Source organism: Mauremys mutica, chromosome 4, assembly GCF_020497125.1.
Source record: "Mauremys mutica isolate MM-2020 ecotype Southern chromosome 4, ASM2049712v1, whole genome shotgun sequence".
In the NCBI taxonomy this organism is placed as follows: Eukaryota; Metazoa; Chordata; order Testudines; family Geoemydidae; genus Mauremys; species Mauremys mutica.
The window spans coordinates 32,702,293-32,723,068 of record NC_059075.1 but is presented as its reverse complement, the minus strand read 5'-3'; the positions used below and the strand labels follow the sequence as shown (position 1 = coordinate 32,723,068).

General features: G+C 43.7%; 1 protein-coding gene across 2 annotated transcripts in view; it reads right to left on the bottom strand.

Moving 5' to 3' along the window:
* Positions 1-20,776, bottom strand: part of FOXN3 (forkhead box N3) — a 318,212-nt gene that overhangs the window by 226,730 nt on the left and 70,706 nt on the right. The window contains exon 2 of one of the 2 annotated variants that reach the window (XM_045014705.1): positions 4,348-4,424. The exons of the other annotated variant lie outside the window; for it this stretch is intronic. The gene's annotated coding sequence lies outside the window, so the exon portion shown is untranslated. The remainder of the gene's footprint in view (positions 1-4,347; positions 4,425-20,776) is intronic. 2 annotated transcript variants of the gene reach the window in all.

Genomic DNA, 20,776 nt, shown 5'->3' with positions numbered 1-20,776 from the left:
TGTCCCTAGTGAACATGTTTACTACCAAATAATACACTAGGAGGATAGTCCAAAACATAAGGAATAAAATAATTATCTTAATCCCTAAAGTATCAATACAACAACGGGGGAACTTTATTAGGTACCGGGAACAAAGGAGAAGGGATAAGGAAAGAACAGGAATAACTTGAATAATAAAAGAGCAACAATACTTTAAATCCCCCCCCCACCCAATATTTACAAATGGGCCCAAACTATCCAGCTCCCTCCTGCCTAGGCAGATAGTGAATTGGGAATCAGTTCTTTGATGGGTGATGCAGCACTGTAATCACTGACCAGCTTGAAACGAACAGCAAAATAAACAAATATGGGATTTCTTACGCGGCTTTCCCACCTAGCAGGGTAGTACTGTCTTGAGGCTGGCTCCTTGGTCTGGAGTCCAACAGAAAGTTAAACTGGCTCTTGGCAGCCTGACCTGGAATTGCTCCTCAGCCTTCGGGGTTGCCGGTCTCTGTTGGACAGATACTTTTCAATGACCCAATAGCCACCACCAGAGTTCAAAAGTTTCCCTTTGGGTAGGAATGGGAAGTTTAATGGGGACGTCCCATGCTGTGATGCTTCTCTCTTTGCTCCACTCCAACAATAGCCAGAACTGAAATTAAAATCAAACCCTTTGTCTCTAAATTCTGGCTTCTAATTTGTTCTGGAAGTTGTTTCCAGCTGGTTCTACCTCTGCCCTGGACTCTAGGTAATCTGAGAAATGGAGTCCTGAGGGCCTCTATAGCCACTGTTGCTGTAGTTCAGGGGCAAGTCCCCTAGAGCCTTAGTGTAATATGTCAGGGACAACTTGCTCCAGAGGGGGATACATCATTTTGAATAAGGGTGGACTCGTGTACAGAAAGGAGGAAGAGGGGGCAGCGGTGGGAGAGACTGTGGCAGAGTCCTAGGAATGGGCAGGGGAGCTGGGAGCCCAGGATCAGCCTGCACATGCTGATACCCTGATGGATACACAGGGACAAATTTTCCAAGGACCTGTCCAGAGACGAAGCGAGAGGTACAAGGCCCATTGAGTACCACCCGCCATCTTTGTTCTGATTCTCTGGGAGGCTGCACTTTTAAGACAGAATAATTTCTTGGTTATGTCCAATATTGCATGCTAGCAGGGTGGGCTTAGCTTTAGCTGAGGGTGGAAGCCATGACATTTTCATGGACTCCCTTCCCTATGCCTCTCTTCCACCCTTCCCACGGCATCATGTGATCCAAGATGGATGTCAACGGGGGGAGGGGGACCTTCAAATGCACCCCTAGTTGGTGGGAATTACACAGTGTCATTGAAATAAATCTGAGCCAGACAATTAAAGGGTCATAGCACTGACAAACATGAGTGTATATTTATAGAAATTTTGTTCTTTAGTATCTCAGTTACACCAATCTGATTATAGAGATTTATACCTAGTCTTTTAAACCACTTTCCCAGTCAGCACAGGTTATAAGTCCCAGGGGCTGTAACAGGGGGCAAAGTTTGATCTGGTCCTTTGCTATTTGTCCCTCTTGCTCTGTTCATTCAGGACATGCGGTCCAGTCCAGGCAGGAGGGGTGCCAGAAGCAAGCTTCTGCAGCTTTGCTTTGTATGCGGTTAACGTTTGCCTTTATGTTCTTCCACTCCTGGAAGGTGATACTTGAACATTTGTCACGTAGAGGTACTCCAGCTGGTTGGTCAGATTCCTTGGCAGGGTAAACTTGTTACAACTGCCCTCGTAACTCATTAGACCACTTCACTCATGGATAAGCAGTTCCATCACCAGGCATGGAAAAATTCCCTTTGCACAGATGTCTGAGTTTCTGCCATTTGCCTGGAAAAGCACTTTACCGATCTGGTACTTGAAAGGGGGTGATGTCATCAAGGGCTTCTCCAGCCTGAAAGAATGTTAGGACCAACACTTACCCTGGTGCTTCATTAAAAAAGTCGATGGCAACAGCAGCTTCTGAACAGGACAATGAGTCAAGGAGTATACAAAGCATTCCTAACTGACAAGAGTTTCAGTGTGGCCTTGCCATGATGCAAATGTAAAGTGGGGAGATTCTTTTCATTTTTCCCCCATGAAAAAAATTATATTGCCTTTCATTGTTTTGCTTGCCTTGGCAAGTACTTCAACCTCAGATGGGCCATCACTCCAGCACAGGCATAAGATGGACCCTACCATCCATCACTGAGCAAAAAGGAAGCAGGTCAGGGCTGAGATGTTTGAGAACATGGTCTGAAGGACTGATGCTCACTTGCAGCATCAGAGGGAGAAGGAGGAGAGAGACAGGCTGAAGGAGCAGAGATAGATGGAACAGTTCAAGGCAGAGGAGAGGAGAAATAGGGAGCAGGGCCAGATGGTGATGGAACTGCTGATGAGCCTGTTGTCCACCAGGATTCAGCTGCCAGCAGTAGTGCCAGCTCTACAACTGGCTCCAATGCCAGCAGCAGTAACAGCCCATGTGCAGCCACCCATGCCTGTGGTATCATGTCCTGAAGGGAGTGCACTCACTGGAAAATCATGGCATGCCTGACCCATGTAAAACTCTTTGGACTGTATACCCTGTGCACTACACCCCGGCACAAACTGCACTAAGCCTCACAACTTGTGCAGCAATGTGCCTCACAGGCAAAACATTTTGTCAGGGGGAAGGAGAACAGGAGCAATAACTGTGTGCACCATTAAAAATGTCCTTTGTTGTTTTCAGTTCAGTGTTCATATAATTTCACTGGCTAGCGCCATATCTTACACACACACACTTGTGCTATACTTTCCTTCACTCTACATACATATCTATTTCTGTCTGTGGGCAGGCAGCTGGTATGCCTGCAATACCTTGTTAGAGGTTTTTCACTTTTGCTTTTTTTTAATTTAATAAAGTAGTTTGGTTGTACAACACAGCGCTGTGTGGATGCTAACAGAAGAGTGGAGAGAGAAGATGCTTAGTCTTTGCCATTTAAAAAAGCTACTGCATTTCCTAAACTCGCAAAACCAGTCATGTGAAGCACAGTATTGATAGAAATTAGCAGTGATTGAATAAAACAGTTAAAACCATAACTGCATTATATGCCCCATTACAGCATTATATGCCCCCATTACTGCCATTGCTGGGCATCATCACAGGGCCCCTTTACGGCATCACATCCTCACATCCACATCCCATTGGCTACAAGGATATGGGCACAGAATATCCCTTATCTCCCATGACTGCTTACATCCAGCCCCAGTGTTGATCTGATTGCTGGTACTGGGCCTGCAAACCAGCAGGATCCTGACACCACTCCATGTGGAAATACTCACCTTTGGCCTCACAGATATTGTGCAGGGTGCAGCAGGACTCAGCCATTCAGATGCATTGGCCACACAGGCAACCAAAGGATTTTGTAGGCAGCACCATCTTAACTTCAGCCTGCCAAATGCACACTCTACCACTTTCCAGCAGCTACTTAAAGCATAACTGAACCTCCTTTTCCAGGCCCTCTGAAGTCAGAGTATAGCTTCGTGAGCCATGGCAAGACAGGGTAGGCAGGGTCCAACAAAATCATGGTGGGCGCCAACACCCCATTGCCCTTAGGAGGGAACAGGGTCCCTACTTCCCCAACAGGTAAATGCCAGATCTCCTCAGGACTCTGGAACCATGCACCTTTCCAGTACTGCCCCTCTTGGTGTTCAAGAACCTGCCTCTGTTGTCAAGCAAGGCCTGCAGAAAAAGGGAGCAGTATCCTTTACGTTCACATACTTGCCCCTTCAGCAAGTAGGAGCAGCTCATCCTACAAACATATGGCTGGTCCCCCAGCAGTAATGGACAGAAGTCTGGAGAGTGTAGAGCAGGAAGTGCCTCAGCTAAATATGTTGGTGGACTAAAACCACTTCTTCACAGTGGCCTGGGAGGATAGACAAGTTCTCCCACAATATGCCAGGAACCAATCCTTAAAGCAGCTCCAGCTGGCAAGATGCCAAGAACTCCAGGATATGTCCACTGAAATCCTAGCAGTGGACAGGTGTAGCTGCAATGCCAGTGTCAACACTGGTATGTGGGGTATAGGGCATGTGCGGCACAGCAATGTGGACTCTTGGAGACAGGACTAGCTAGCTTGCATCCATGTGGGTGTGACCCAGGACATATGAAAGCCTGCTGTGTAGACATACCCTTAGAAGGAGAGAGAGAATCTCTCAGTTTGTTTCTCTCAGGGCTGGTTTGTCATAAAAGCTTCCCTCTCCTCCCTTCCCCCTCACTCCGTACATGTTGCTTATTGCTTTTATCCACAGAGTGCTTTGGAATCTTCAGCTGGGAAACAAGAGGCCATTCCAGCTGGAGATAGACTCTGCTGGTGCGATGACTTACGACCAATGCTCAGTTGTGCTGCTGCCTGTCAGTCTTCAAAAGACGTGCTGAAACCTCTCAGTCCTGGATTGATGCATCTGAGGGTGAAAAGGTAATTGGCTGAAGCTGCAAAAATCATTGAAAGTCCATAGCTCTTGTCCTCTGCTTCCTGAGAGGCAACTGCAGTGAGTAAAGAGCCTTTGTGTAGTATAATGAAATCCAGAAACTTTTGCTAATAAGTATCATCAAACTGAGAACATTCTCTCTATTGCAGTTCAAGAAGTACATCTGAGTTGCTAGTATCCATCTTACATAGATTTTTTTGATGAATGAGTGAGTAGCACATCTGTCTCAGCTGACATCTGGCTCAAAACTGTCATGAAATATAGATATACAGAAAGACTATGTAAGCCCTGCTGGACAGCTGCACATGAACGCAGTGATGTCCCAGTGTCATGCTAAGTCTGGATTGTAACTCTTTGGGGAGGCCTGAAACTAAATTTAGCATTTATCTGGAATCAATTCTCTTGCCCTCACTCTATAAAAGTCAACGCTATCCTTTAATGAAAGAAACGTGATATTCACTCCAGCATTGGCTTTTCTATATTTCAAGTTCAGGTATCACTGGTTCTGTTTAATAGGATCGCTCCTGTAGAGCAACACTCTGAAAAGGTCAAAAAAAAAAACCCACTAAGAGCCAAACTCATCCCTGGTACAACTCTATTGATTTCAGTGGTATTATGCCAGGGATAGATCTGGCCTTAGCTGTTTCTATTAAGGTAAGTGGAAAAGAAGTGTACTTGTTGTCTTAACTTTACTTTTCAATTGATCTGTTCTGTTCTACTCTGTGTGCTTCACTGCAATCAATGGGAATATATCTATTAGAGAAAGTTACAGCAAAAAACATCTAAATGGCTTTTAAAAACACTGGCTTCTCAATTTATAATGAATGTCAGGGACATGAGAAGGGTAACAGAGATTCAGTGTGCACTGAAATGCTTTATCTTTTGAAAGAGGATAGATGTAAGCACATAGAGTAAAAGTTTTTCTGTATAAGCTACATTATAGTAATAGAAATCTGTTACTACGATCAGCTATTGATAGGAGACATGCAGCTGCCATCTCTAAACAACAGTGTCAAATATTACTCCTGAGGTCATTCTGTGCCAAAAAAAAAATTAAAAATTCTGCACACAATATTTTAAAATTCTGCAAGAGTCCGTAAATTTTATTTGTCAGATAAATGTGGAGGCTCCAGCCTGGCATTGGGGAGCACAGGCCACTGGCTGCACAGAGGTGGGAGATCGCTGTGCAGCTCCCCCGGGACACAGACTCAGCGATGAGGCTGCACCCAACCCTGACACTGTGCAAGGACAGGGCCTGCCCCAGAAACACCCCAGGGCCCTGCCCCTCCATGCCAGGTGCACCAGGTGTGAGCAAGCAGGCTCGGCAAGGCAGGATCCAACTGTGGAGGGGCTTAGTGTGGGGGATCCAGGTGTGGGTTGAGAGGGTTCTGTGTGGGGCAATCTGCGTGTGGGTAGCTCAGTGGGACATCTGGGTGTGGGGGGATCTGGATGCACAGGCATTTGTTGGGGGGTTCTTGGTGGAACGGTAATGGGACTCTGCAGGGGCGTCCAGGTGAAGGTGGTTGGGACTCAGCATGGGGTCTGGGTGTGGGGGGCATAGAGCTCACTAGGGAGGTCTGGGTGTGGGGAGCTCAGTGGGGGGTCCAGATGTTGGGAGAGTGGGGCTCAGTGGGGTGGAGATTCAGGCACAGCTGGTTGGGGCTTGGTGGGGTGGGGATCAGAGTGTGGGTGGCTCATTGCGGTGGTCCAGGTGCAAAGGGAGTAGGTCTCATTGGGGGGGGGGGTCCTGAGTGTGTGAGGGGGGTGAGGCTCAGTGAGAGGGGGTCTGGATGCAGCTCTCTGTATAGGGATCCTTCCCCCTGAAGCTGAGGAGCAATGGATGCAGGAAGTGGGGAAATTTGCAGAGATTCCTGCAGCTGTGGGAGAAATATTAGTCTGACCCAGCCCTGGATGCTGTGCAGGGGAAGAGGAAGTCCTGTTCTTGCCAGCCTAGCCAAGACTAGCAGCTGAGCCCGGTGCAGGGTAGCAGGGCCGGCTTCAGGCACCAGCGTAGGAAGCAGGTGCTTGGGGCAGCCAATTCAAAGGGGCGACACTCCGTCCGGTATCAGGGCGGCACATCCGGGTCTTCAGCGGGAATTCAGCGGTGGATCCCTCATTCCCTTTCTTCCTCTTTGAGCTGCCACCGAATTGCCGCCGAAGAGGAAGAGAGGGAGGACCCGCCACCGAACTGCTGCAGAAGAAGTGGCGCGATTGAGTTGCCGCCAAAGTGCTGCTGCTCTTTTTTTTTTTTTTTTTTTTGGCCGCTTGGGCTGGCAGAAAAGCTGGAGCTGGCCCTGCAGGGTAGGAGCCACCAGCCAGGTCTTCCCCAGTCCCGCCCTCTGCCCCACAGTGATTTACCTCTCTGCCAGCTGCCCTGGGCACCTGAAACATATTGCTGGGGAGGGTCACATGACTGCTCTTGTGGCTTCCCCTTGTTTCCCCGTCAGAAAGTCATTTTCTGAAAGGAAGCAAAGAAATCTGCGGGGGACATAAATTCTGCACATACACAGTGGCGCAGAATTCCCCCCCGAGTAAATTATGGCTTAAATATTACAGGAATGGATACTATCGTAAAATTTAGCATAGATTAGACAGATGGTTAAATTAGGTGGAAATAAATCACTTTTCTATAATAATGTTTAAAATCATCCTTTCTACATCATGTCTTCCCCTGCACCAGGTAGACCATGCTTACAAAACCCTTTCCCTAGGCAGAGTGAAGATTGTGGGAACATCATGCTAATTTTTTACTAAATTATATTTAAAGTGCCAATTTTCTTATCAACCTTCTAATGTTTCTTACTACAACTATCCTTTATTAATCCAGTCAAGCCATTCCGCAACTAAACTGACGTGTTCTGCAGACTGAAACATCACCCAAAACACCATTAACCTAGCCATTTTAAATAATATAATTTGCAAAACATCACAGATTCATTTCCTGGAGACTAAAACATTGTGCCTGAAACATGAATGCAATTTCAGATGTTGATGGTTTCATGAAATGAGACTAAGTTACAGAGCTTTAATTCCACTCTGTGTGAGATTTCAGTCATGTTGATTTCTTAATCTGAAGCTAAATTTGGGGGTTTCAGTTTAGATATCTGCTTCAGGGCTATACAGATGTATATTGATGATGGTCATTACTCTTGATCTTATTTTTTATTTCATTTTAATGGCCAAATTTCCAGCCCTGGTCTCCATGACTGTGCTGAGAAATCTAAAGTTGCTGCAGATCCAGCACGACATTATGCAGTACCAACTTCCTGAAGATAGGGACAGGAAACAGTTGCAATGACTGAGACAGAGCACACAGTCAGGCTATACAGAAGCATTCATGCTATATTTATTTACTAAACCAGTTCTTGTTATTACCTCTTATTTTGTTTGGATGGGTTTTTTATTTAACTTTATTTCTGAAATACTCTAGTGCTCACCTTTTCATCAACTAAGCTAAGAAACTGGCTGAATATTTGGTTATCAATGCTTATTACACAGTATTTTTGTGGATATCATTTGGGCCTGGAGTGAACGCCTCGAAAAAAATCAGGCCCTTTGCATTTTAATGCAAATATATGTTCCTCATTAGGGCCCTAATCCTGCAAGATACTCAGTACCAGCTGCCAACTGCTGAAAAACCTCAATTGACTTAATTGGGACTCAAGGGCAGCCAGCATCTGATAGGTGGTGACCTGCATCTTGAAGGATCAGACCATATCAGTGGTTTGAGCATTGGCCTGCTAAACCCAGGGTTGTGAGTTCAATCCTTGAGGGGACCACTTAGGGATCTGGGGCAAAAATTGGTCCTGCTAGTGAAGGCAGGGGGCTGGACTCGATGACCCTTCGAGATCCCTTCCAGTTCTAGGAGATTGGTATATCTCCAATATATGTATACCTCCTACATCTTCATCGCATCTGTGGACAAAGGGGTGTTGTATCCTCTACCACAGAGTAGAGATTTATACATTCGCTCTCTGTTATGGAATTCCAAAGAAGGATTATACCAATTCCAACAATTATATAGATGCTTTGCAATTTATCTCATGTCAACTCCCTCAGCAACAGTGATCAGGTCCCAAGTGATAATGGCCATCATTTAAAGGTTGCTTTTAATGCACAATCAGTCAAGGAAAAAGCAATCATTTTAAGGGATACTATCATATTGATTTACTTTGCATCATTGGAATGTTTTACCATAATGCAATGAGAAATTCATAATCAGTAAGTTAACCTTCTCCCTGTAAAGATATTCTACAGATGTAAATCATTAGTTGGGTGGGTGAGGGAAGAGGGCTTTTTTTGTTCTTATTTGCCTCTTTTAAATTCCAAACTTTACTCATTGAACACTATTTTATTCTGAATAACTGTTCAACCCAGAGAGTAATTCAATTTTCCCACCACAATAAACAAAATGTTCTTCTGTTGATCACTTGACATCACTCATTGGTCTGGGGTCATTTGAATGTCAGATCTGGCATTCCTTGAAATACCTCCACTCTGGTATGTTTTTCCACATGCTGCTGGCATATTTTACAGTATCTTCACAGACTACCTTCTTGGAAATAATGTTAATCAGGATAATTTCTTTTCTTATTTTAAGGGGCTCTTGATTGGGTGCTTTCAAATAATCTCTTAGTCAAATTTACCTTTGGATTTCCAAAGTCCTTACTACAACATGGGACAATGCTATTTAGGAGTCAGAGTGCAAGTTTAATGGCTCAAGCTAATCTCAAAGAGGGCCTATTAAACTCTAATTTGTCAGGTTTCATTACATTCAATACTTACTCCCAATGACTGTACTTTTCCTGGATCATTTTGTTCACCAGAAAATTATATTCCTTAGTTTTGCATCCCATCCCCTCTGTTGTATTCAGAAAAATTAAAGGCTTCTATTTCTTTGCTGCTACTATCTAGAACAACTGTAGTGCAAAAGAGGGGTTAAGAGTTCACTGTCAAATATATTTATCTCAAAAGTAGGTATAATTCTCTTGCAAACAGCTACATGTCAGTGCAAAGCCAAGCTGATTCAGGGTAATACAAGCACTTTGGCAAGCCTTTTAGGTGACACTAGATCCTTCACAAGCTCCCCCACCCCTTCTTCTTCATCATCATCCAATATCCAATATCATCATCATCCAATATCATCATCATCATCATCCAATATCCAATAACTTGACAAATTTGCAAGTTATTTTCTTTCCAAATGGATCAATTATAAAACAGTTAATCTGCACTAATGCCCAGCACAGGTTTTGGTGATTCCACTATTGTTTCAATTATTTCTTTGAGGAAAATTTGACCTTGTTAAGCTAACAAAGCTTACCATTGACTGATTCAGTAGTGTGAGCTTCTTCTCAAATTCTACTTAGAATTGCAACTCATTGAAGTGATGGAGAAGTCCTACTTTAGTTCCTGGTCCTTATTACATGTAACACACAGTGTTAACAATAAAGGTAGCACATACATCAGCATGAGCAATAAAATACCTTTCTTTTATGAGTGAGTTTGGTGAGTACTAAAAGTTTCTGTTGGACAAAAGACCTGGGAAGAGGTTTAACTCCAATAACGTCTAACTTGATAACAATACCAAGCCCTGCTTTAGATTTGCTATAGCAAGGGAGTTGCTTCCCAGAAAGGATGGAAGGCAGAGAGGTAGAAGTTACATGTGGAACCCATCCAGTTTCCAAGGGCTAGTCTTTGTGCAGGCAATTCTAGCTGATCTGTAAGATGAAGCAATATTGATCGATGTTCAAAAATGAACTTGTCATATATTTTCAGCTGTCTTTGGGGATTTGGCATAGCAGCCCATAAAGGATGCAGAGTGCGAGGACGAGAAAGCCCCAGGCAGAAAGAGGGTGGCCACAAAAGAATAACAAGAGCAAAATATATGATCTTCTAGTTGCTGCTTGTGTAGCTTGCCTGCTATATCTTGACATCTCTTCAGTACAAGATAAAAGCGCCAAGATAATGTAGGTTGGGTGCTTTATAAATAGATACTGTAGATTAGCTAGAATATTGACCAAGAATGGTTCAATCCAAAGCATTTTGAGATCCTCTTTTTAAAGGCACTATATATTGTAAGTAATTTGGTTATGAATGTCTAGGGTTTAATTTTTAAGCTCTTTATAATCTCATCTCCCACAATTGTTTAACAGAAACCCCTGCCATCTACACTAAGCAAGTGTTTACAAAGATCAGATCTTTATAGGCAACCTCATTGAAAGGAAGTACATTTGATAAGAGGCTCACTCTTTTAGGCTTATGCCTGCGTTTAAATTTTTTCTGAACCTACCTAATTTAGGTACCCATGAAGTGTCTGTCACAGTAGCATCTAAGCATTAGACCACAGGGAACTGTGTTCTTTTTATCACCTATCACTATTTTAATATTGCAGTCTGGCCCTGGACAAGCTGTTCTATTTTCATCAGCCCTTGAGATCAGTAACTATGGCCCTCTTGCGTGGGGCAGTTAGTGTAGGTCCAAAATAAACAGAGGAAAAACTTTGCTCTGTAAAAACTTGTGTGAATTCTAATCGGGTTCAGAGTCAATATTTTATTTTTCTACATTTCCAACAGACATAAGTTATGCATGTGCAGTTATTTCAGTTCACACGTGATTCAGATCTACATATTCCTATATTGTACTTACCTGATGTTACTTTAAGAATGCAGTTAAGGCTGTCTAGTAGAAAATGGGCCCAATCAAAAGAATTGGATCCAAACACTTCTGAAACTTGGCAACGTCCAGACCTGAATCCAAACTTTGTAGTTTGGTCTTTCTCTAAACCTCTTAGCAGGCCAAAACAAATGCAGCCCCCTATTATTTCTACCTGTCATACTCATTACCAATTTAACAAACCATTTCAGTGAAACACCTTCTGCTTCCTTTGACATTTTTTGACCCAGCCTAGCCAAGCGTTGACAGAGGAGACAAGGTGTGGGCGTGGGCCTTTACAAAGCACAAAAGAGACCAAGAAAAAGACCTTGAATAGGGAGACCATCAGGGTGAACTGAATTTAATGAAATATCCAAGTTATGAAAAGGAACAAAAGGTCTGGCACTGTATAAAAGGAGAAAGAAAGGGCATAAGAAAGATAGTATGGAGGCAACACTCTCCCAGTGTGAGTGTGTCATGAAAAGTGGATCCCAGCTCTCTCGACTGGACAAGCGCTGTATGGACTGACCATTGAGTAAGAAATACCTTATTAGAGTGGAAAGGACTTTGCTAAGAAGTATAGGCTCTCGATTGCAGAACCAGCTATATCCTGCAATATCTGTTAAAATAATTCAACTGCCCCTATGTCTCTTCATTAAGGGTTTGATCCTCCATGCTTACTCACAAGAGTAAGGGCTTACTCACATTGAGCCCTAACTGATGAGAAAGCCAAGTTGCTCTAAAAGCATCATAGTGAGGAAGACCAAACTTTGGAATGCCCTCCCTGATCACATTTGTGACTCAGACACTTGAGAAATGCAAATCACTTTGAAAGCTGGTGCTCAGTACCGACCAATTGAGACCGAGCGCATGCATTTTTTTTTTTAAATGGAACATCAAAAGTAGCAGGATGGCTTATATTGACATATGGGTTCCACTTTGCTAGACATGCTGGACCAAAGTCATCCCTGGAATAACTCCATCATCTTCAACAAATTGGATAAATTTGGCCCCATATGCCTAGAGCAGCTGGGGATTACAATTGTTTTCCTCTTTTCATCCATATTTGAGCTTGTTGGGCATGATTTTATGTTTGCAAAGCAATCTTGCGCTATTTTGTGCATGTGAGATATGAGGCATGCAATTAATATTGGAGTACATGGCTCTGGTATGATTTTACAGTCATCATCCATGGCACATAACTAAATTTAAAGTAAAACAGAATAAAACATACTATAAATATTGTGTAAAGAAATAAGTTGGAGACTATTTTGTTATCAGATGCTCAGCAATCTGTTCAACTGGCTTTCCAGCTTACTAAACACGGCATCAGACTCCATTTTGAATGTGAAATTATGTTGTCTTTACACAGCCTCTCATATAATCTATTGTATTCATATAGAAAGACACAAAGCTCAGAAATGCCATTTCATATTTCAAACAATTTGCTATAGGCAACTACATCATTACTTTGTACAAATAAATTTACATAAATCATGATTAGAATGTTTTATCTTAGCAACTTTATTTTGCTCCCAGAACACAAATTAAATGCCTGCTTAAAGCAGAATATTTTAGAGAGAGTTATTCCTGAACTGTTTATGAGACAGGAATAGACGTTTCCATCTAATTTTTCATTCATAATGTAATTTTTTTAGTTTTCTTTGAACATTTAAAAACCACATGTATAATTTGCAGGGATTTTCCTTGAAGCGAGCAATAGAATAGATGACTCTGCCACAATCTGTTCATTCATCAGTTAGTGTTTCCTTTGACTCACTGTGCATTATGTTTTAAACACTCATTAGGAAAGGCCAAGAATGACAGTAAGTCCCACTTGCTGCCTGACATTATTATTTTACAAGCAAACTGTTGTTGTTAAACAAAATTTGCAAATAAAGTAATTGGAAATTTACTTCTAGTAAATATTCCTGTGTCTAGATTAATTGCATAGAGTAAGTCCTCCCCCATTTTATATATACCGTATATACCGAGAGAGAGAGAGAAAGAGAAACAGAAAGAGAGAGAGAGCCATATTATTGTTAGTATTATGTGATTAGAAATGAATGAATTCAAAATATGACTGACTCACACTTTGAAATGAATAACATTGGGTATAAAACCACAGGGGCTAATTGCCAAGTCATCGTCCCTCGGGCCAAAGTCCTGCACTCTCTCTGTGGCTGCTAAGGGCTCCTGATATACTAGCTCACCACACACAATTTCCACTGTAAGATTTGTCCTTTGTGTGCGGTAGGCTAGTGTAAGATTGCTAAAGTCTGCCTTGGGGTTCAAAGATCCCAGGTGTGTCTGAGACTCCAGCTTCAAATAGGCTCGCTCCTATCCCTACCGAGGGATTTAGGGTGTAGGCAGAAGAGCAGGAATGGGGCTGAAGACCCTGCCATTACACAGAACCATCACTCACAGCCCTCCCTAGAGTGGAGGGGTGCAGCAGCAGCAGATGCAGTAATGGTCACAGAGTGGCTAGGCCACTACTCCACAACCTCTGAGAGATTCCTGCCCACTCCTGCCATGGAAGCACCTCAACCAAGCTCCAGTTCTCAGGGAAACAACCAAAGCAGGGACTGTTGCATTGAAATGCCAGCCAGGTCTACCCCTTCCTGTAATTACCTCCCTAGACTCAGAACTGTGCAGGGGACACCCTCCCCCCCCCAACTCTGGGAGCACTAGGACCCAGGTGGTGTCTCTCCCCACTACTATGTGGGCTTGAGAGAAAGTTGCAAAGAGGAGCCATCCAGACTCCAACCAGTAAGGGCAGAAGTAGCCAAAGCAGAGACCTTTGGTCCTTTAGAGAATGTTCTAGAATTCAGACTGGACTCTTCGTACCATATGCTGACAGACTGTTTGCTCCATTCCTCCCCTCCCCCTCATCTCTTCACCTCAGCATCACTCTTCTTACCTTCTTCTCCCCTTCTCTGTCCCACTCACCCCCTTCCTTTCAATGGCCCCTCTCCCTTCCCTATAGCTGATCCCCTCCCAATTAAACACACTAAAAGAAAGAAAGAAAATTGTGGCACTAACATGCCATGTGCTGCCATCCCATGGTTCACTCTGCCTGTGTGTCAACCCCCCATCCGCACCCTGTGTCTGTTTTGTCTATTTAGATTATAAAGTCTTTGGGTCAGGGACTGTGTGACTCAGGCACCCCCCTGGGGTACCCTGTTATGAGTCTATGCCCAAGGATTTGCCTAGGCATGCCCGGAAGGGGACATTTCCCCTGTGATCACCATTTTAGTGATATTTCACCCAAGGGGATCGTGTGTGGTCTCTGCCGAAAGCTAAAAACTCACTGGTTGTCATTGTTATCGCAGGACGTACGTGTGGAGAATTTTAAGAGTTATGTAACATGTAGAATAGTGTGTCCCAAAGCTGTTGGAGGTGAAACTGGTCACCTGCAGCAGGGTGGTTCTCAGAGCTAATTCAATCAAGATTGAGAACAATTGACATTTTTCGACCCAGCCTAGCCAAGCGTTGACAGTGGAGACAAGGTGTGGGCGTGGGCCTTTACAAAGCACAAAAGAGCCCAAGAAAAAGACCTTGAATAGGGAGACCATCAGGGTGAACTGAATTTAATGAAATATCCAAGTTATGAAAAGGAACAAAAGGTCTGGCACTGTATAAAAGGAGAAAGAAAGGGCATAAGAAAGATAGTATGGAGGCAACACTCTCCCAGTGTGAGTGTGTCATGAAAAGTGGATCCCAGCTCTCTCGACTGGACAAGCGCTGTATGGACTGACCATTGAGTAAGAAATACCTTATTAGAGTGGAAAGGACTTTGCTAAGAAGTATAGGCTCTCGATTGCATTTTATATTTGTCTTTTATACATTTCTAATCCTTATACTTGCTTCTATTTGAATCTTAACTTATGCTTTGTCAAATAAACATCTATCTGGTTTTACTATAGACACGACTAAGTGCTGTGTGCTAAAGAGAATGTTGAACTGAGGTGAAGCTAGTGAATGGGGGGCGCTGCTTCCATGGAGGCAGCAAATCTGTGTGCAGCGTGGGTGTCCAGAAGTCAAGGGACTGGGCACTCAAGTGTAATGAAGTAGGATGTACAGACAGGCTGGTGGAACCTAAGCCCCAGGACCACTGTAGAACTTTGGGAGCTAACTATTTCCATAGATTTAGCCAGAGGTTATTGTGCTCTGTCCCAAAGACTCACGTAGGGAACTTAGGGGCTGGGGTGTGCAAATTCCCAGCCTGTGGAGGGAAAGAACTGGGCTTGTGGAGCCTGGAGTGGGGGGCTTGTGTTACCAGCAGCTGGCAGTCTGGGGCAAGTTTCCCCTGGCAGGCATAGAAAAGGCTCCCTTGAACTGTAAGCAAGCTGTAGTGATTCACCCTGTATCCCTTGGTAGCCCTGAAAGTGTCACAGACAGTCTGCTACTCTGTGTTTGCACAGTGCCTAGCACAATGGGGTCCTCGTCCATGGCTAGGCTCCTAGGCGCTATGGGAACACAAATAATAATTAATTCTGATAATAACTGGGCCCTAATGGCTCCTTCCATCCGGGCCTATTCAAAGTCAGTACAGAGACTCCTGCCACAACACAGCCACATCTAAATGCCTGAATAGTTCCACTGTAGGACTTACGTGGTGCTCTGGCTCTTGCATGGACCCTCCACACTTGGCTTAATTTCACCCTTGGGGAAGAAGTAAAGGCGCTACATCTCCTTGCACTTTAAAATGCTTTCCGATTAAAATCCGTGTTTTAAAAAAGTGATGCATAACAATCAGCACTCCAGACTCCTCCAACACTCACCACCCACATTCAGTGCTGTTTGTATCTCTTCTCCCATGAGCCCTCCTTCCCCACTTCATTGTGATCAGCTGCAGTGTCAATTCATTCCTATAGTTCCCTTCCCAGGAAAAACTGAACCCCGAGCAAATGTGTAGAGCCAAGATAAAGACCTCTGGAAATAGGGGAACTCTAACAAGACCTTTTTCAACTGCTTTGCTATCAGTCCCATTTGTCTAGAAATGTACAACCAGCGTTTCCCTAGCAAGCACAGCTACCAAACTTTTTGTACAAGATACTGACCAACTTAGAACTATCCCCTCCTACAACTCATTCACAACACACAAGGCTTTGGCTTGTTAGACTTAATTTGCTGTACAGTGCATGTATCCTTCTGTAAAAAATACTTTAAACCCACAGGCAAGATCACAAAATACCAACGCAGTGAAGTAAACTGTTAGACCATGTTAACTCTGCAATTTCTCAACCTGGAGTGCCTCAGCACACACCTCAGCACACACTGGGAAGAAAAGAAAACAGAAAGATGGCAGCACTAACTGAGAGACATTCTTTTGTTAAGCTGTATATTGTGGAAGCCTTGATGACGACAACTTTTACAGCACACCTTTTCCTGCAGATATTCGGAAACATGGCCTGCCCCTTCTGCGCTCATTCCACTTGAACTTGCTGCTCTAGGTACTTCTGTTGTCTATAAGACTTGCTGTAAGTTAGCAATCAACATAAATGAACATCTAATTCCGTCACCAAGAGTGCAGTAAGAGCAAATATAGACGCATCTGAGCTTTTCCTAGTTTCATAGAGTTTAAGACCAAAAGGGACCATTGTAATCATCTAGTCTGACTTCCTGTATAGCACAGGCCATTAATTTTCACCCAGATTCCCCTATATTGAGCCCAAAGACTCCAGTTAAACTAAAGCATTTCAGTCCACAGGAGACTAAACTATTGTGTGCCAGAGACAGAGAATGGGAAAGACTGAGGTGACCCCGATGCCTCAACCCCTGCAATGGCAGGAACTGATTAGGTGGGAAGTGCCCAGATGATGCCAGCAGGGGAACCACACCCTGTGCTACTGAGGAAGGTGGAAAACTCCCAATGTCGCTGCCAATCTGATTGTGGGGGGAATTCTTTCCCAACCCCAAATCTGGCAATCAGCATATGTGAGCAAGACACATCAGCCAGGCATATAGGAAGAGAATTCTTTGTACCACTTCAGAGCACCAGTCCACACTATCTGGTGTTCCATCTCCAGCTGTGGCCAATCCCTGATACTGTAGAGGAAGGTGAAAAAAGCCACATCTGGCCAATTGTGCATCGGGGGGGGGCGGGGAATTCTTTCTGATTCTTGCAGGCAATAGGCAGAAGCCCTAAAGCATGAGGAGATTTTATTATAGTCATCATCTCACTGCAGATCTGCAAATGTTAAGATCACAGGCAATCCTCTTCTTCCCATGGCCCATGAAGACAGGGCAGAATCAAGGGGACTAGGATTCAGAGAACTGAGAAGTTTGGATCTAGATTAGAATCCAAATCCAAACAAAGCCAGAGTTTGAGAGTGTTTGGATTCCATGTTTGTTGCAGAGACAAGGTTCACCTGTGCAGTCTGGAGCTAAAATCCAGATCTGAAGTTTGTGAAGTGTGCGTGGGGAGGGGCTGTTGAATTCTGTGTTCCACTTTGGAACCAGCACTACTTGATATTAATAGAGATAGACTTTGTGCTAAATACTGAGAGGGGCCACATAGCAGCTGGAATCCCTGAGAGGACTTGCGGGTGGACCCATGAAGATAATGCCCCCGGTCACTAGGGAGCAGAATTGTGGTGCACCTTCACCCGCCCCAGCCCCTTTCAGGCACCCACCACCCATTAGGGTGTGAGAACAGAGCAGGGATTACACTTCTCATAAGGATTCTAGCTGAAGCTTGTGTGGTGGCACAAGGGGAAGTAGGTGAGTGAATCTCTTTGCATACACCCCCCTGCTAGCCATTTACGGGCTGACCAGCATATCCCTCACTAGCATATCCTAGAAAATTGCTTAAAATGTAGGCAGTTTCTATCCCATAACCATGGTGATATCATGTGAATAGTAAATAACTGACTACTGGGGAACCCACTGAAGCCTCAGTAATACAGCCATGGAAGATGGCAATAATTTATCATCTCTGCAGTAGTTTAATCCCAGATGCACCATTTGCTAATTTATTTCCATATGTACCTGGCAGAGAGATTAATCAGCCATCTCTCTCTGAAACCAGGATTGCACTTTATCCCTTTAGTAAGCAAGAGAAAACAAATGCACACAGCAAAATAAGAGTTCCACTTAAAGGGACTCTGTCAACCTTAATGTTGTTTTTTTACTTAACAGCATCTTCTTAAAAATTTAATACCAAAATCTGTTTTTACATCAAAGTGTCTCTCCATTTACTTGCGGCTTTGCCAATATTTGGGAAAATGGATGCAGAGGTTTTGAGGGGGGCTTCATGGGCCAGCTGTGGGAGGTAGTGTAGACTATTGGATGGCGCACTGGACTGGGGCTCAAAAGATCTGGGTTCTGTTCCACTGTCCTGTTAGGTGACCTTGAGCAAGCCACTTCCCCTTTCCATGCCTCAGTTTCCTAATCTGTAAAATGGGGATGATATTTAGCTTTGTCAAATATTGCCCCTTTAAAGGAGGGTGCTATGTTTACAAAGCAATGCCTGAGCACTTTGGGGCCACACTGATACAAGATTATAATAATAATATTTAGCTCTTATGAAGTGACTTTCATCAGCAGATTTCAAAGCACATTGCAAAGAACTAATGTCTGCTACTGTATTACTTCAGTGATGTGATTATTAATACATTGTTAAGGTTACTTCTGGTGCCCTTTGAGGATTAGTTTAAAGTCCACTATTGATTTTAATGAAATGCCAATAATATTAGTATTAAACATAATTAGTCATATTAGATTGTTTGACAATGACTGTTTTATATACAGTATAGTCATTTCAGAAGAGAATAGTTTCAGATAGAGTTAAATAAAGAATCAACTGGAGTTTGAAATGGAATGAGACCATATAACTAGGAGGCAGCATGGCCCAATGGCTAGTATGAAGAGACTGAGGGTTCTAGATCTAGTGCCACAGACTTTGTATGACCTTGTGTCAGTCACTTAACCACTCCGTGCCTCAGTTTCCCCCACTGTAAGATGAGGATACTATTTACCCACCTTAGTAAAGCACTTTGATATTGCTGGAGAATATGTCCAAAATATTAATAAAAGCACAAAAAACAATAAAAATGACTGCTAAATATAAAGTCTGTTATGAATGTCAGTATTACAGTAGTACCTATAATCTGATATAAGTCAAGGTATATAAATATTTGGATGTGCTACTGACAGACGATTTACACTAGAATAGGCATGCTGAATATGTCGATTTGATAATCAGATCATTCAGGAGTTGGCATATTTTACTTTTGTTCATTTCTTTATAGAATAAGATTCTCTTTGTTGGCCTCCTCAAAAATTATATTTAAGTAATATAATGGAGTCTATTGATAGACAGGTTATTAGGTTTCTCACCAAAAGGTAAACTACAATGGAATCAATTACTCAAATCAAGGGTGCATTTGGTTTCCTTACAAGCTCTGACTTTTATTTTTCCCACTGGGTGCTCCGCCATTGCTCCACCCTGAGGCCCCACCCCCACTCTGTCCCTTCCGCCAAGGCCCTGCCTTCATTCCACCCCTTCCTGTCCCCACTCTGCCCCCTTCCTTAAGGCCCCCCACCCACTCACCACTCTCTGTTCTCCATCCTCCCCCGAGCACCTCCCGCCAGCCGCCAGCCAGCTGATCAGTGACCAGCCCCAGGGACGCCGAACAGCAGGGGCTGGTGGCTGCTGAGCACCCCCTATTTTTTTTCAGAGGTTCTTGTGCCCTGGAGCACCCACGGAGTCGGCACCTATTTTAGCATTGTCCACACTATGGTTCAAAACATACTAGGTACACAGTTCTGTCAAAATGACTATGCTTAGAATCACAGGGCACATTCTGTTATTCACACTAAAGAGTGACTCCATGGTGTCAATGAAAGCAGAATTTGGTCCATAGGCTACATACAATAAGAGTATTTCCATAAATGACAAACAAGCCTAATTCCATGTGTCTGTATTCTGGGTTTTGCAAATCTGCAGGACTCTCGGGTTCAAGAGAAGTTGGGTTCATTGTACTTCCAAAGGTGCTGCATAAGAACATGCATTTTGGACTCATGCACTGACATGTTGACCGCAAACAAGAAAAAAGCCATTGTCACTAAAATGCTATTATGAAACAGCCTTCTCAGGACCGCATATTTTTTGATCTATTTGACCATACCCAGTTTTCTAGAGAGTATGCAGGTGGCGCAAATGCTAGCGAGTCCAGTAACCAAAACAGTGACAAAACTCTTACTCCCTTCAGTGGGACGGGATCAAGCCCCACAGTTGACTGCTAAAGAATTATAATAATCAAGGATGCATACTTGGCCGCTGGAAGCAATAAAAGACTAGATTCTGCCTTGGCCTAATATGGCCATCCAGAGGAGTCATTCCCCAAAGGCAGCACTGGGTATAAGGGAATAGCAAGGGATACATCTCTGATACTCACTCCCAAAAGCAAGTAAGCAGGGAGGGAGTAATGGGGAGTGAATGAACTCATGTCTCTGCCCCCTAGAGGTTGGTCAGCACAGTTACCCAAATGTATGGCAAGGATAAGGAAAGCACACAGCACCCTTTTAAAGGCTTTCGCAAAATACTCCTCCCTTCTCAGTGGTTTGAGCATTGGCCTCCTAAACCCAGGGTTGTGAGTTCAAACCTTGAGGGGGCCATTGAGGGATCTGGGGCAAAAATCAGGGACAGTACTTGGTCCTGCTGT